This window comes from Electrophorus electricus, chromosome 4 (assembly GCF_041902795.1).
Source record: "Electrophorus electricus isolate QZ-2024a chromosome 4, ASM4190279v1, whole genome shotgun sequence".
Lineage (NCBI taxonomy): Eukaryota > Metazoa > Chordata > Actinopteri > Gymnotiformes > Gymnotidae > Electrophorus > Electrophorus electricus.
Genome location: NC_137500.1, coordinates 27,719,759 through 27,735,579, shown reverse-complemented (window position 1 = coordinate 27,735,579; position 15,821 = coordinate 27,719,759). Strand labels below are relative to the sequence as shown.

At 37.3% G+C, this 15,821-nt stretch overlaps 20 non-coding genes across 20 annotated transcripts; all 20 read right to left on the bottom strand.

The window, feature by feature from the left end:
- Nucleotides 1-372: 372 nt before the first annotated feature.
- On the bottom strand, nt 373-513 carry LOC145657679 (U4 spliceosomal RNA). The gene has a single exon (XR_014123555.1). It is a non-coding gene; the product is annotated as a U4 spliceosomal RNA (small nuclear RNA).
- A 634-nt stretch (nt 514-1,147) lies between these two features.
- Nucleotides 1,148-1,288, bottom strand: LOC145657728 (U4 spliceosomal RNA). The gene has a single exon (XR_014123603.1). It is a non-coding gene; the product is annotated as a U4 spliceosomal RNA (small nuclear RNA).
- Nucleotides 1,289-1,922: 634 nt separating this feature from the next.
- Nucleotides 1,923-2,063, bottom strand: LOC145657801 (U4 spliceosomal RNA). Its single transcript, XR_014123675.1, has one exon. It is a non-coding gene; the product is annotated as a U4 spliceosomal RNA (small nuclear RNA).
- Nucleotides 2,064-2,697: 634 nt separating this feature from the next.
- Nucleotides 2,698-2,838, bottom strand: LOC145657727 (U4 spliceosomal RNA). Its single transcript, XR_014123602.1, has one exon. It is a non-coding gene; the product is annotated as a U4 spliceosomal RNA (small nuclear RNA).
- A 634-nt stretch (nt 2,839-3,472) lies between these two features.
- Nucleotides 3,473-3,613, bottom strand: LOC145657800 (U4 spliceosomal RNA). The gene has a single exon (XR_014123674.1). It is a non-coding gene; the product is annotated as a U4 spliceosomal RNA (small nuclear RNA).
- A 634-nt stretch (nt 3,614-4,247) lies between these two features.
- On the bottom strand, nt 4,248-4,388 carry LOC145657685 (U4 spliceosomal RNA). The gene has a single exon (XR_014123561.1). It is a non-coding gene; the product is annotated as a U4 spliceosomal RNA (small nuclear RNA).
- A 634-nt stretch (nt 4,389-5,022) lies between these two features.
- LOC145657763 (U4 spliceosomal RNA) lies at nt 5,023-5,163 on the bottom strand. The gene has a single exon (XR_014123638.1). It is a non-coding gene; the product is annotated as a U4 spliceosomal RNA (small nuclear RNA).
- A 634-nt stretch (nt 5,164-5,797) lies between these two features.
- Nucleotides 5,798-5,938, bottom strand: LOC145657750 (U4 spliceosomal RNA). Its single transcript, XR_014123625.1, has one exon. It is a non-coding gene; the product is annotated as a U4 spliceosomal RNA (small nuclear RNA).
- Nucleotides 5,939-6,572: 634 nt separating this feature from the next.
- On the bottom strand, nt 6,573-6,713 carry LOC145657762 (U4 spliceosomal RNA). The gene has a single exon (XR_014123637.1). It is a non-coding gene; the product is annotated as a U4 spliceosomal RNA (small nuclear RNA).
- A 634-nt stretch (nt 6,714-7,347) lies between these two features.
- LOC145657726 (U4 spliceosomal RNA) lies at nt 7,348-7,488 on the bottom strand. The gene has a single exon (XR_014123601.1). It is a non-coding gene; the product is annotated as a U4 spliceosomal RNA (small nuclear RNA).
- A 634-nt stretch (nt 7,489-8,122) lies between these two features.
- Nucleotides 8,123-8,263, bottom strand: LOC145657725 (U4 spliceosomal RNA). Its single transcript, XR_014123600.1, has one exon. It is a non-coding gene; the product is annotated as a U4 spliceosomal RNA (small nuclear RNA).
- Nucleotides 8,264-8,897: 634 nt separating this feature from the next.
- On the bottom strand, nt 8,898-9,038 carry LOC145657671 (U4 spliceosomal RNA). The gene has a single exon (XR_014123547.1). It is a non-coding gene; the product is annotated as a U4 spliceosomal RNA (small nuclear RNA).
- A 634-nt stretch (nt 9,039-9,672) lies between these two features.
- LOC145657778 (U4 spliceosomal RNA) lies at nt 9,673-9,813 on the bottom strand. The gene has a single exon (XR_014123653.1). It is a non-coding gene; the product is annotated as a U4 spliceosomal RNA (small nuclear RNA).
- A 634-nt stretch (nt 9,814-10,447) lies between these two features.
- LOC145657724 (U4 spliceosomal RNA) lies at nt 10,448-10,588 on the bottom strand. The gene has a single exon (XR_014123599.1). It is a non-coding gene; the product is annotated as a U4 spliceosomal RNA (small nuclear RNA).
- A 634-nt stretch (nt 10,589-11,222) lies between these two features.
- LOC145657825 (U4 spliceosomal RNA) lies at nt 11,223-11,363 on the bottom strand. Its single transcript, XR_014123699.1, has one exon. It is a non-coding gene; the product is annotated as a U4 spliceosomal RNA (small nuclear RNA).
- Nucleotides 11,364-11,997: 634 nt separating this feature from the next.
- On the bottom strand, nt 11,998-12,138 carry LOC145657700 (U4 spliceosomal RNA). Its single transcript, XR_014123575.1, has one exon. It is a non-coding gene; the product is annotated as a U4 spliceosomal RNA (small nuclear RNA).
- A 634-nt stretch (nt 12,139-12,772) lies between these two features.
- Nucleotides 12,773-12,913, bottom strand: LOC145657770 (U4 spliceosomal RNA). Its single transcript, XR_014123645.1, has one exon. It is a non-coding gene; the product is annotated as a U4 spliceosomal RNA (small nuclear RNA).
- Nucleotides 12,914-13,546: 633 nt separating this feature from the next.
- On the bottom strand, nt 13,547-13,687 carry LOC145657695 (U4 spliceosomal RNA). Its single transcript, XR_014123570.1, has one exon. It is a non-coding gene; the product is annotated as a U4 spliceosomal RNA (small nuclear RNA).
- Nucleotides 13,688-14,321: 634 nt separating this feature from the next.
- On the bottom strand, nt 14,322-14,462 carry LOC145657799 (U4 spliceosomal RNA). The gene has a single exon (XR_014123673.1). It is a non-coding gene; the product is annotated as a U4 spliceosomal RNA (small nuclear RNA).
- A 634-nt stretch (nt 14,463-15,096) lies between these two features.
- LOC145657723 (U4 spliceosomal RNA) lies at nt 15,097-15,237 on the bottom strand. The gene has a single exon (XR_014123598.1). It is a non-coding gene; the product is annotated as a U4 spliceosomal RNA (small nuclear RNA).
- Nucleotides 15,238-15,821: the final 584 nt, after the last annotated feature.

The window sequence follows — 15,821 nt, the reverse complement described above, 5'->3', positions numbered from 1 at the left end:
CAGGAGGAATGAAATATGGAACATCATGTGCATGCTGCCCATACAAGTGAGTACAGGCATTTGCCAGGGTAAATAATAGCTCAAGAAGCCAGCAGACAGACAGGAGTCACTTGCCATTAAGATACCATCATTCCCATATTATCTCAACAAAACAAAAAAAGAATCAACTAAACTGCTCAAGAAATATAATGGGATTGTAAACTTGCATAGACTGTGCACTCAACACAGTGGACAGTGAATTATAAAAACAAACAAAATCTCTCCAGCACAAACATAAGAAAGCAATAAACAGAAGAACAACCAACAATAACACTATGACTTTCCAAACAAAAAACAAATCAGTAACAATAATGACTTTCACAATTTGACAAGTCTCCAAGGAGACTAGCAAAAATTGCCATGGCTGACTATTTTTCAAGTCATCCAAGCAGGGTATTGGGTAAAGTTTTCAACCAGCAATGATCACGCTTCGGATAAACCTCATAAGCTACGATATTGCCTCTGCGAAAGAATAAGACAGCAATCCAGAAGGAAAAGTACATAGGATCTGCACAGAGAAACTCATGAATGGAATCTGTTTTGACATCATGCACAAATGAATTGCTGTATGTTCAAGTAGCCAAAAAACATCAAATGTATAAATATCATTTTGGGGGGAAGCTATAGTCATGATCAAACTAATGGCATAAAAAAACAATAATGCATGGGCAACAGCAAAAAGGATCATGGGAATTATAGCACTGTAAAGGCGGAGTCAAGGAAGGAACAATGAGTACAGGAGGAATGAAATATGGAACATCATGTGCATGCTGCCCATACAAGTGTGTACAGGCATTTGCCAGGGTAAATAATAGCTCAAGAAGCCAGCAGACAGACAGGAGTCACTTGCCATTAAGATACCATCATTCCCAAATTACCTCAACAAAACAAAAAAAGAATCAACTAAACTGCTCAAGAAATATAATGGGATTGTAAACTTGCATAGACTGTGCACCCAACACAGTGGACAGTGAATTATAAAAACAAACAAAATCTCACCAGCACAAACAGAAGAAAGCAATAAACAGAAAAACAACCAACAATAACACTATGACTTTCCAAACAAAAAACAAATCAGTAACAATAATGACTTTCACAATTTGACAAGTCTCCAAGGAGACTAGCAAAAATTGCCATGGCTGACTATTTTTCAAGTCATCCAAGCAGGGTATTGGGTAAAGTTTTCAAACAGCAATGATCACGCTTCGGATAAACCTCATAAGCTACGATATTGCCTCTGCGAAAGAATAAGACAGCAATCCAGAAGGAAAAGTACATAGGATCCGCACAGAGAAACTCATGAATGGAATCTGTTTTGACATCATGCACAAATGAATTGCTGTATGTTCAAGTAGCCAAAAAACATCAAATGTATAAATATCATTTTGGGGGGAAGCTATAGTCATGATCAAACTAATGGCATAAAAAAACAATAATGCATGGGCAACAGCAAAAAGGATCATGGAAATTATAGCACTGTAAAGGCGGAGTCAAGGAGGGAACAATGAGTACAGGAGGAATGAAATATGGAACATCATGTGCATGCTGCCCATACAAGTGAGTACAGGCATTTGCCAGGGTAAATAATAGCTCAAGAAGCCAGCAGACAGAAAGGAGTCACTTGCCATTAAGATACCATCATTCCCATATTATCTCAACAAAACAAAAAAAGAATCAACTAAACTGCTCAAGAAATATAATGGGATTGTAAACTTGCATAGACTGTGCACCCAACACAGTGGACAGTGAATTATAAAAACAAACAAAATCTCTCCAGCACAAACATAAGAAAGCAATAAACAGAAGAACAACCAACAATAACACTATGACTTTCCAAACAAAAAACAAATCAGTAACAATAATGACTTTCACAATTTGACAGGTCTCCAAAGAGACTAGCAAAAATTGCCATGGCTGACTATTTTTCAAGTCATCCAAGCGGGGTATTGGGTAAAGTTTTCAACCAGCAATGATCACGCTTCGGATAAACCTCATAAGCTACGATATTGCCTCTGCGAAAGAATAAGACAGCAATCCAGAAGGAAAAGTACATAGGATCTGCACAGAGAAACTCATGAATGGAATCTGTTTTGACATCATGCACAAATGAATTGCTGTATGTTCAAGTAGCCAAAAAACATCAAATGTATAAATATCATTTTGGGGGGAAGCTATAGTCATGATCAAACTAATGGCATAAAAAAACAATAATGCATGGGCAACAGCAAAAAGGATCATGGGAATTATAGCACTGTAAAGGCGGAGTCAAGGAAGGAACAATGAGTACAGGAGGAATGAAATATGGAACATCATGTGCATGCTGCCCATACAAGTGTGTACAGGCATTTGCCAGGGTAAATAATAGCTCAAGAAGCCAGCAGACAGACAGGAGTCACTTGCCATTAAGATACCATCATTCCCAAATTACCTCAACAAAACAAAAAAAGAATCAACTAAACTGCTCAAGAAATATAATGGGATTGTAAACTTGCATAGACTGTGCACCCAACACAGTGGACAGTGAATTATAAAAACAAACAAAATCTCACCAGCACAAACAGAAGAAAGCAATAAACAGAAAAACAACCAACAATAACACTATGACTTTCCAAACAAAAAACAAATCAGTAACAATAATGACTTTCACAATTTGACAAGTCTCCAAGGAGACTAGCAAAAATTGCCATGGCTGACTATTTTTCAAGTCATCCAAGCAGGGTATTGGGTAAAGTTTTCAAACAGCAATGATCACGCTTCGGATAAACCTCATAAGCTACGATATTGCCTCTGCGAAAGAATAAGACAGCAATCCAGAAGGAAAAGTACATAGGATCCGCACAGAGAAACTCATGAATGGAATCTGTTTTGACATCATGCACAAATGAATTGCTGTATGTTCAAGTAGCCAAAAAACATCAAATGTATAAATATCATTTTGGGGGGAAGCTATAGTCATGATCAAACTAATGGCATGAAAAAACAATAATGCATGGGCAACAGCAAAAAGGATCATGGAAATTATAGCACTGTAAAGGCGGAGTCAAGGAGGGAACAATGAGTACAGGAGGAATGAAATATGGAACATCATGTGCATGCTGCCCATACAAGTGAGTACAGGCATTTGCCAGGGTAAATAATAGCTCAAGAAGCCAGCAGACAGAAAGGAGTCACTTGCCATTAAGATACCATCATTCCCATATTATCTCAACAAAACAAAAAAAGAATCAACTAAACTGCTCAAGAAATATAATGGGATTGTAAACTTGCATAGACTGTGCACCCAACACAGTGGACAGTGAATTATAAAAACAAACAAAATCTCTCCAGCACAAACATAAGAAAGCAATAAACAGAAGAACAACCAACAATAACACTATGACTTTCCAAACAAAAAACAAATCAGTAACAATAATGACTTTCACAATTTGACAGGTCTCCAAAGAGACTAGCAAAAATTGCCATGGCTGACTATTTTTCAAGTCATCCAAGCGGGGTATTGGGTAAAGTTTTCAACCAGCAATGATCACGCTTCGGATAAACCTCATAAGCTACGATATTGCCTCTGCGAAAGAATAAGACAGCAATCCAGAAGGAAAAGTACATAGGATCTGCACAGAGAAACTCATGAATGGAATCTGTTTTGACATCATGCACAAATGAATTGCTGTATGTTCAAGTAGCCAAAAAACATCAAATGTATAAATATCATTTTGGGGGGAAGCTATAGTCATGATCAAACTAATGGCATAAAAAAACAATAATGCATGGGCAACAGCAAAAAGGATCATGGGAATTATAGCACTGTAAAGGCGGAGTCAAGGAGGGAACAATGAGTACAGGAGGAATGAAATATGGAACATCATGTGCATGCTGCCCATACAAGTGAGTACAGGCATTTGCCAGGGTAAATAATAGCTCAAGAAGCCAGCAGACAGACAGGAGTCACTTGCCATTAAGATACCATCATTCCCATATTATCTCAACAAAACAAAAAAAGAATCAACTAAACTGCTCAAGAAATATAATGGGATTGTAAACTTGCATAGACTGTGCACTCAACACAGTGGACAGTGAATTATAAAAACAAACAAAATCTCTCCAGCACAAACATAAGAAAGCAATAAACAGAAGAACAACCAACAAAAACACTATGACTTTCCAAACAAAAAACAAATCAGTAACAATAATGACTTTCACAATTTGACAAGTCTCCAAAGAGACTAGCAAAAATTGCCATGGCTGACTATTTTTCAAGTCATCCAAGCAGGGTATTGGGTAAAGTTTTCAACCAGCAATGATCACGCTTCGGATAAACCTCATAAGCTACGATATTACCTCTGCGAAAGAATAAGACAACAATCCAGAAGGAAAAGTACATAGGATCTGCACAGAGAAACTCATGAATGGAATCTGTTTTGACATCATGCACAAATGAATTGCTGTATGTTCAAGTAACCAAAAAACATCAAATGTATAAATATCATTTTGGGGGGAAGCTATAGTCATGATCAAACTAATGGCATAAAAAAACAATAATGCATGGGCAACAGCAAAAAGGATCATGGGAATTATAGCACTGTAAAGGCGGAGTCAAGTAGGGAACAATGAGTACAGGAGGAATGAAATATGGAACATCATGTGCATGCTGCCCATACAAGTGAGTACAGGCAATTGCCAGGGTAAATAATAGCTCAAGAAGCCAGCAGACAGACAGGAGTCACTTGCCATTAAGATACCATCATTCCCAAATTACCTCAACAAAACAAAAAAAGAATCAACTAAACTGCTCAAGAAATATAATGGGATTGTAAACTTGCATAGACTGTGCAGCCAACTCAGTGGACAGTGAATTATAAAAACAAACAAAATCTCTCCAGCACAAACAGAAGAAAGCAATAAACAGAAGAACAACCAACAATAACACTATCACTTTCCAAACAAAAAACAAATCAGTAACAATAATGACTTTCACAATTTGACAAGTCTCCAAAGAGACTAGCAAAAATTGCCATGGCTGACTATTTTTCAAGTCATCCAAGCAGGGTATTGGGTAAAGTTTTCAACCAGCAATGATCATGCTTCGGATAAACCTCATAAGGTACGATATTGCCTCTGCAAAAGAATAAGACAGCAATCCAGAAGGAAAAGTACATAGGATCTGCACAGAGAAACTCATGAATGGAATCTGTTTTGACATCATGCACAAATGAATTGCTGTATGTTCAAGTAGCCAAAAAACATCAAATGTATAAATATCATTTTGGGGGGAAGCTATAGTCATGATCAAACTAATGGCATAAAAAAACAATAATGCATGGGCAACAGCAAAAAGGATCATAGGAATTATAGCACTGTAAAGGCGGAGTCAAGTAGGGAACAATGAGTACAGGAGGAATGAAATATGGAACATCATGTGCATGCTGCCCATACAAGTGAGTACAGGCATTTGCCAGGGTAAATAATAGCTCAAGAAGCCAGCAGACAGACAGGAGTCACTTGCCATTAAGATACCATCATTCCCATATTATCTCAACAAAACAAAAAAAGAATCAACTAAACTGCTCAAGAAATATAATGGGATTGTAAACTTGCATAGACTGTGCACTCAACACAGTGGACAGTGAATTATAAAAACAAACAAAATCTCTCCAGCACAAACATAAGAAAGCAATAAACAGAAGAACAACCAACAATAACACTATGACTTTCCAAACAAAAAACAAATCAGTAACAATAATGACTTTCACAATTTGACAAGTCTCCAAAGAGACTAGCAAAAATTGCCATGGCTGACTATTTTACAAGTCATCCAAGCGGGGTATTGGGTAAAGTTTTCAACCAGCAATGATCACGCTTCGGATAAACCTCATAAGCTACGATATTGCCTCTGCGAAAGAATAAGACAGCAATCCAGAAGGAAAAGTACATAGGATCTGCACAGAGAAACTCATGAATGGAATCTGTTTTGACATCATGCACAAATGAATTGCTGTATGTTCAAGTAGCCAAAAAACATCAAATGTATCAATATCATTTTGGGGGGAAGCTATAGTCATGATCAAACTAATGGCATAAAAAAACAATAATGCATGGGCAACAGCAAAAAGGATCATGGGAATTATAGCACTGTAAAGGCGGAGTCAAGTAGGGAACAATGAGTACAGGAGGAATGAAATATGGAACATCATGTGCATGCTGCCCATACAAGTGAGTACAGGCATTTGCCAGGGTAAATAATAGCTCAAGAAGCCAGCAGACAGACAGGAGTCACTTGCCATTAAGATACCATCATTCCCAAATTACCTCAACAAAACAAAAAAAGAATCAACTAAACTGCTCAAGAAATATAATGGGATTGTAAACTTGCATAGACTGTGCAGCCAACTCAGTGGACAGTGAATTATAAAAACAAACAAAATCTCTCCAGCACAAACAGAAGAAAGCAATAAACAGAAGAACAACCAACAATAACACTATCACTTTCCAAACAAAAAACAAATCAGTAACAATAATGACTTTCACAATTTGACAAGTCTCCAAAGAGACTAGCAAAAATTGCCATGGCTGACTATTTTTCAAGTCATCCAAGCAGGGTATTGGGTAAAGTTTTCAACCAGCAATGATCATGCTTCGGATAAACCTCATAAGGTACGATATTGCCTCTGCAAAAGAATAAGACAGCAATCCAGAAGGAAAAGTACATAGGATCTGCACAGAGAAACTCATGAATGGAATCTGTTTTGACATCATGCACAAATGAATTGCTGTATGTTCAAGTAGCCAAAAAACATCAAATGTATAAATATCATTTTGGGGGGAAGCTATAGTCATGATCAAACTAATGGCATAAAAAAACAATAATGCATGGGCAACAGCAAAAAGGATCATGGGAATTATAGCATTATAAAGGCGGAGTCAAGGAGGGAACAATGAGTACAGGAGGAATGAAATATGGAACATCATGTGGATGCTGCTCATACAAGTGAGTACAGGCATTTGCCAGGGTAAATAATAGCTCAAGAAGCCAGCAGACAGAAAGGAGTCACTTGCCATTAAGATACCATCATTCCCATATTATCTCAACAAAACAAAAAAAGAATCAACTAAACTGCTCAAGAAATATAATGGGATTGTAAACTTGCATAGACTGTGCACCCAACACAGTGGACAGTGAATTATAAAAACAAACAAAATCTCACCAGCACAAACAGAAGAAAGCAATAAACAGAAAAACAACCAACAATAACACTATGACTTTCCAAACAAAAAACAAATCAGTAACAATAACGACTTTCACAATTTGACAAGTCTCCAAGGAGACTAGCAAAAATTGCCATGGCTGACTATTTTTCAAGTCATCCAAGCAGGGTATTGGGTAAAGTTTTCAAACAGCAATGATCACGCTTCGGATAAACCTCATAAGCTACGATATTGCCTCTGCGAAAGAATAAGACAGCAATCCAGAAGGAAAAGTACATAGGATCCGCACAGAGAAACTCATGAATGGAATCTGTTTTGACATCATGCACAAATGAATTGCTGTATGTTCAAGTAGCCAAAAAACATCAAATGTATAAATATCATTTTGGGGGGAAGCTATAGTCATGATCAAACTAATGGCATAAAAAAACAATAATGCATGGGCAACAGCAAAAAGGATCATGGAAATTATAGCACTGTAAAGGCGGAGTCAAGGAGGGAACAATGAGTACAGGAGGAATGAAATATGGAACATCATGTGCATGCTGCCCATACAAGTGAGTACAGGCATTTGCCAGGGTAAATAATAGCTCAAGAAGCCAGCAGACAGACAGGAGTCACTTGCCATTAAGATACCATCATTCCCAAATTACCTCAACAAAACAAAAAAAGAATCAACTAAACTGCTCAAGAAATATAATGGGATTGTAAACTTGCATAGACTGTGCACCCAACACAGTGGACAGTGAATTATAAAAACAAACAAAATCTCACCAGCACAAACAGAAGAAAGCAATAAACAGAAAAACAACCAACAATAACACTATGACTTTCCAAACAAAAAACAAATCAGTAACAATAATGACTTTCACAATTTGACAAGTCTCCAAGGAGACTAGCAAAAATTGCCATGGCTGACTATTTTTCAAGTCATCCAAGCAGGGTATTGGGTAAAGTTTTCAAACAGCAATGATCACGCTTCGGATAAACCTCATAAGCTACGATATTGCCTCTGCGAAAGAATAAGACAGCAATCCAGAAGGAAAAGTACATAGGATCTGCACAGAGAAACTCATGAATGGAATCTGTTTTGACATCATGCACAAATGAATTGCTGTATGTTCAAGTAGCCAAAAAACATCAAATGTATAAATATCATTTTGGGGGGAAGCTATAGTCATGATCAAACTAATGGCATAAAAAAACAATAATGCATGGGCAACAGCAAAAAGGATCATGGGAATTATAGCACTGTAAAGGCGGAGTCAAGGAGGGAACAATGAGTACAGGAGGAATGAAATATGGAACATCATGTGCATGCTGCCCATACAAGTGAGTACAGGCATTTGCCAGGGTAAATAATAGCTCAAGAAGCCAGCAGACAGACAGGAGTCACTTGCCATTAAGATACCATCATTCCCATATTATCTCAACAAAACAAAAAAAGAATCAACTAAACTGCTCAAGAAATATAATGGGATTGTAAACTTGCATAGACTGTGCACTCAACACAGTGGACAGTGAATTATAAAAACAAACAAAATCTCTCCAGCACAAACATAAGAAAGCAATAAACAGAAGAACAACCAACAATAACACTATGACTTTCCAAACAAAAAACAAATCAGTAATAATAATGACTTTCACAATTTGACAAGTCTCCAAAGAGACTAGCAAAAATTGCCATGGCTGACTATTTTTCAAGTCATCCAAGCAGGGTATTGGGTAAAGTTTTCAACCAGCAATGATCACGCTTCGGATAAACCTCATAAGCTACGATATTGCCTCTGCGAAAGAATAAGACAGCAATCCAGAAGGAAAAGTACATAGGATCTGCACAGAGAAACTCATGAATGGAATCTGTTTTGACATCATGCACAAATGAATTGCTGTATGTTCAAGTAGCCAAAAAACATCAAATGTATAAATATCATTTTGGGGGGAAGCTATAGTCATGATCAAACTAATGGCATAAAAAAACAATAATGCATGGGCAACAGCAAAAAGGATCATGGGAATTATAGCACTGTAAAGGCGGAGTCAAGGAGGGAACAATGAGTACAGGAGGAATGAAATATGGAACATCATGTGCATGCTGCCCATACAAGTGTGTACAGGCATTTGCCAGGGTAAATAATAGCTCAAGAAGCCAGCAGACAGACAGGAGTCACTTGCCATTAAGATACCATCATTCCCAAATTACCTCAACAAAACAAAAAAAGAATCAACTAAACTGCTCAAGAAATATAATGGGATTGTAAACTTGCATAGACTGTGCACCCAACACAGTGGACAGTGAATTATAAAAACAAACAAAATCTCACCAGCACAAACAGAAGAAAGCAATAAACAGAAAAACAACCAACAATAACACTATGACTTTCCAAACAAAAAACAAATCAGTAACAATAATGACTTTCACAATTTGACAAGTCTCCAAGGAGACTAGCAAAAATTGCCATGGCTGACTATTTTTCAAGTCATCCAAGCAGGGTATTGGGTAAAGTTTTCAAACAGCAATGATCACGCTTCGGATAAACCTCATAGGCTACGATATTGCCTCTGCGAAAGAATAAGACAGCAATCCAGAAGGAAAAGTACATAGGATCCGCACAGAGAAACTCATGAATGGAATCTGTTTTGACATCATGCACAAATGAATTGCTGTATGTTCAAGTAGCCAAAAAACATCAAATGTATAAATATCATTTTGGGGGGAAGCTATAGTCATGATCAAACTAATGGCATAAAAAAACAATAATGCATGGGCAACAGCAAAAAGGATCATGGAAATTATAGCACTGTAAAGGCGGAGTCAAGGAGGGAACAATGAGTACAGGAGGAATGAAATATGGAACATCATGTGCATGCTGCCCATACAAGTGAGTACAGGCATTTGCCAGGGTAAATAATAGCTCAAGAAGCCAGCAGACAGACAGGAGTCACTTGCCATTAAGATACCATCATTCCCAAATTACCTCAACAAAACAAAAAAAGAATCAACTAAACTGCTCAAGAAATATAATGGGATTGTAAACTTGCATAGACTGTGCACCCAACACAGTGGACAGTGAATTATAAAAACAAACAAAATCTCACCAGCACAAACAGAAGAAAGCAATAAACAGAAAAACAACCAACAATAACACTATGACTTTCCAAACAAAAAACAAATCAGTAACAATAATGACTTTCACAATTTGACAAGTCTCCAAGGAGACTAGCAAAAATTGCCATGGCTGACTATTTTTCAAGTCATCCAAGCAGGGTATTGGGTAAAGTTTTCAAACAGCAATGATCACGCTTCGGATAAACCTCATAAGCTACGATATTGCCTCTGCGAAAGAATAAGACAGCAATCCAGAAGGAAAAGTACATAGGATCCGCACAGAGAAACTCATGAATGGAATCTGTTTTGACATCATGCACAAATGAATTGCTGTATGTTCAAGTAGCCAAAAAACATCAAATGTATAAATATCATTTTGGGGGGAAGCTATAGTCATGATCAAACTAATGGCATAAAAAAACAATAATGCATGGGCAACAGCAAAAAGGATCATGGAAATTATAGCACTGTAAAGGCGGAGTCAAGGAGGGAACAATGAGTACAGGAGGAATGAAATATGGAACATCATGTGCATGCTGCCCATACAAGTGAGTACAGGCATTTGCCAGGGTAAATAATAGCTCAAGAAGCCAGCAGACAGAAAGGAGTCACTTGCCATTAAGATACCATCATTCCCATATTATCTCAACAAAACAAAAAAAGAATCAACTAAACTGCTCAAGAAATATAATGGGATTGTAAACTTGCATAGACTGTGCACCCAACACAGTGGACAGTGAATTATAAAAACAAACAAAATCTCTCCAGCACAAACATAAGAAAGCAATAAACAGAAGAACAACCAACAATAACACTATGACTTTCCAAACAAAAAACAAATCAGTAACAATAATGACTTTCACAATTTGACAGGTCTCCAAAGAGACTAGCAAAAATTGCCATGGCTGACTATTTTTCAAGTCATCCAAGCGGGGTATTGGGTAAAGTTTTCAACCAGCAATGATCACGCTTCGGATAACCCTCATAAGCTACGATATTGCCTCTGCGAAAGAATAAGGCAGCAATCCAGAAGGAAAAGTACATAGGATCTGCACAGAGAAACTCATGAATGGAATCTGTTTTGACATCATGCACAAATGAATTGCTGTATGTTCAAGTAGCCAAAAAACATCAAATGTATAAATATCATTTTGGGGGGAAGCTATAGTCATGATCAAACTAATGGCATAAAAAAACAATAATGCATGGGCAACAGCAAAAAGGATCATGGGAATTATAGCACTGTAAAGGCGGAGTCAAGGAGGGAACAATGAGTACAGGAGGAATGAAATATGGAACATCATGTGCATGCTGCCCATACAAGTGAGTACAGGCATTTGCCAGGGTAAATAATAGCTCAAGAAGCCAGCAGACAGACAGGAGTCACTTGCCATTAAGATACCATCATTCCCATATTATCTCAACAAAACAAAAAAAGAATCAACTAAACTGCTCAAGAAATATAATGGGATTGTAAACTTGCATAGACTGTGCACTCAACACAGTGGACAGTGAATTATAAAAACAAACAAAATCTCTCCAGCACAAACATAAGAAAGCAATAAACAGAAGAACAACCAACAATAACACTATGACTTTCCAAACAAAAAACAAATCAGTAACAATAATGACTTTCACAATTTGACAAGTCTCCAAGGAGACTAGCAAAAATTGCCATGGCTGACTATTTTTCAAGTCATCCAAGCAGGGTATTGGGTAAAGTTTTCAACCAGCAATGATCACGCTTCGGATAAACCTCATAAGCTACGATATTGCCTCTGCGAAGGAATAAGACAGCAATCCAGAAGGAAAAGTACATAGGATCTGCACAGAGAAACTCATGAATGGAATCTGTTTTGACATCATGCACAAATGAATTGCTGTATGTTCAAGTAGCCAAAAAACATCAAATGTATAAATATCATTTTGGGGGGAAGCTATAGTCATGATCAAACTAATGGCATAAAAAAACAATAATGCATGGGCAACAGCAAAAAGGATCATGGGAATTATAGCACTGTAAAGGCGGAGTCAAGGAGGGAACAATGAGTACAGGAGGAATGAAATATGGAACATCATGTGCATGCTGCCCATACAAGTGTGTACAGGCATTTGCCAGGGTAAATAATAGCTCAAGAAGCCAGCAGACAGACAGGAGTCACTTGCCATTAAGATACCATCATTCCCAAATTACCTCAACAAAACAAAAAAAGAATCAACTAAACTGCTCAAGAAATATAATGGGATTGTAAACTTGCATAGACTGTGCACCCAACACAGTGGACAGTGAATTATAAAAACAAACAAAATCTCACCAGCACAAACAGAAGAAAGCAATAAACAGAAAAACAACCAACAATAACACTATGACTTTCCAAACAAAAAACAAATCAGTAACAATAATGACTTTCACAATTTGACAAGTCTCCAAGGAGACTAGCAAAAATTGCCATGGCTGACTATTTTTCAAGTCATCCAAGCAGGGTATTGGGTAATGTTTTCAAACAGCAATGATCACGCTTCGGATAAACCTCATAAGCTACGATATTGCCTCTGCGAAAGAATAAGACAGCAATCCAGAAGGAAAAGTACATAGGATCCGCACAGAGAAACTCATGAATGGAATCTGTTTTGACATCATGCACAAATGAATTGCTGTATGTTCAAGTAGCCAAAAAACATCAAATGTATAAATATCATTTTGGGGGGAAGCTATAGTCATGATCAAACTAATGGCATAAAAAAACAATAATGCATGGGCAACAGCAAAAAGGATCATGGGAATTATAGCACTGTAAAGGCGGAGTCAAGTAGGGAACAATGAGTACAGGAGGAATGAAATATGGAACATCATGTGGATGCTGCTCATACAAGTGAGTACAGGCATTTGCCAGGGTAAATAATAGCTCAAGAAGCCAGCAGACAGAAAGGAGTCACTTGCCATTAAGATACCATCATTCCGATATTGTCTCAACAAAACAAAAAAGAATCAACTAAACTGCTCAGGAAATATATTGGGATTATAAACTTGCATAGACTGTGCACCAAACACAGTGGACAGTGAATTATAAAAACAAACAAAATCTCTCCAGCACAAACATAAGAAAGCAATAAACAGAAGAACAACCAACAAAAACACTATGACTTTCCAAACAAAAAACAAATCAGTAACAATAATGACTTTCACAATTTGACAAGTCTCCAAAGAGACTAGCAAAAATTGCCATGGCTGACTATTTTTCAAGTCATCCAAGCAGGGTATTGGGTAAAGTTTTCAAACAGCAATGATCACGCTTCGGATAAACCTCATAAGCTACGATATTGCCTCTGCGAAAGAATAAGACAGCAATCCAGAAGGAAAAGTACATAGGATCCGCACAGAGAAACTCATGAATGGAATCTGTTTTGACATCATGCACAAATGAATTGCTGTATGTTCAAGTAGCCAAAAAACATCAAATGTATAAATATCATTTTGGGGGGAAGCTATAGTCATGATCAAACTAATGGCATAAAAAAACAATAATGCATGGGCAACAGCAAAAAGGATCATGGAAATTATAGCACTGTAAAGGCGGAGTCAAGGAGGGAACAATGAGTACAGGAGGAATGAAATATGGAACATCATGTGCATGCTGCCCATACAAGTGAGTACAGGCATTTGCCAGGGTAAATAATAGCTCAAGAAGCCAGCAGACAGAAAGGAGTCACTTGCCATTAAGATACCATCATTCCCATATTATCTCAACAAAACAAAAAAAGAATCAACTAAACTGCTCAAGAAATATAATGGGATTGTAAACTTGCATAGACTGTGCACCCAACACAGTGGACAGTGAATTATAAAAACAAACAAAATCTCTCCAGCACAAACATAAGAAAGCAATAAACAGAAGAACAACCAACAATAACACTATGACTTTCCAAACAAAAAACAAATCAGTAACAATAATGACTTTCACAATTTGACAGGTCTCCAAAGAGACTAGCAAAAATTGCCATGGCTGACTATTTTTCAAGTCATCCAAGCGGGGTATTGGGTAAAGTTTTCAACCAGCAATGATCACGCTTCGGATAAACCTCATAAGCTACGATATTGCCTCTGCGAAAGAATAAGACAGCAATCCAGAAGGAAAAGTACATAGGATCTGCACAGAGAAACTCATGAATGGAATCTGTTTTGACATCATGCACAAATGAATTGCTGTATGTTCAAGTAGCCAAAAAACATCAAATGTATAAATATCATTTTGGGGGGAAGCTATAGTCATGATCAAACTAATGGCATAAAAAAACAATAATGCATGGGCAACAGCAAAAAGGATCATGGGAATTATAGCACTGTAAAGGCGGAGTCAAGGAAGGAACAATGAGTACAGGAGGAATGAAATATGGAACATCATGTGCATGCTGCCCATACAAGTGTGTACAGGCATTTGCCAGGGTAAATAATAGCTCAAGAAGCCAGCAGACAGACAGGAGTCACTTGCCATTAAGATACCATCATTCCCAAATTACCTCAACAAAACAAAAAAAGAATCAACTAAACTGCTCAAGAAATATAATGGGATTGTAAACTTGCATAGACTGTGCACCCAACACAGTGGACAGTGAATTATAAAAACAAACAAAATCTCACCAGCACAAACAGAAGAAAGCAATAAACAGAAAAACAACCAACAATAACACTATGACTTTCCAAACAAAAAACAAATCAGTAACAATAATGACTTTCACAATTTGACAAGTCTCCAAGGAGACTAGCAAAAATTGCCATGGCTGACTATTTTTCAAGTCATCCAAGCAGGGTATTGGGTAAAGTTTTCAAACAGCAATGATCACGCTTCGGATAAACCTCATAAGCTACGATATTGCCTCTGCGAAAGAATAAGACAGCAATCCAGAAGGAAAAGTACATAGGATCCGCACAGAGAAACTCATGAATGGAATCTGTTTTGACATCATGCACAAATGAATTGCTGTATGTTCAAGTAGCCAAAAAACATCAAATGTATAAATATCATTTTGGGGGGAAGCTATAGTCATGATCAAACTAATGGCATAAAAAAACAATAATGCATGGGCAACAGCAAAAAGGATCATGGAAATTATAGCACTGTAAAGGCGGAGTCAAGGAGGGAACAATGAGTACAGGAGGAATGAAATATGGAACATCATGTGCATGCTGCCCATACAAGTGAGTACAGGCATTTGCCAGGGTAAATAATAGCTCAAGAAGCCAGCAGACAGAAAGGAGTCACTTGCCATTAAGATACCATCATTCCCATATTATCTCAACAAAACAAAAAAAGAATCAACTAAACTGCTCAAGAAATATAATGGGATTGTAAACTTGCATAGACTGTGCACCCAACACAGTGGACAGTGAATTATAAAAACAAACAAAATCTCTCCAGCACAAACATAAGAAAGCAATAAACAGAAGAACAACCAACAATAACACTATGACTTT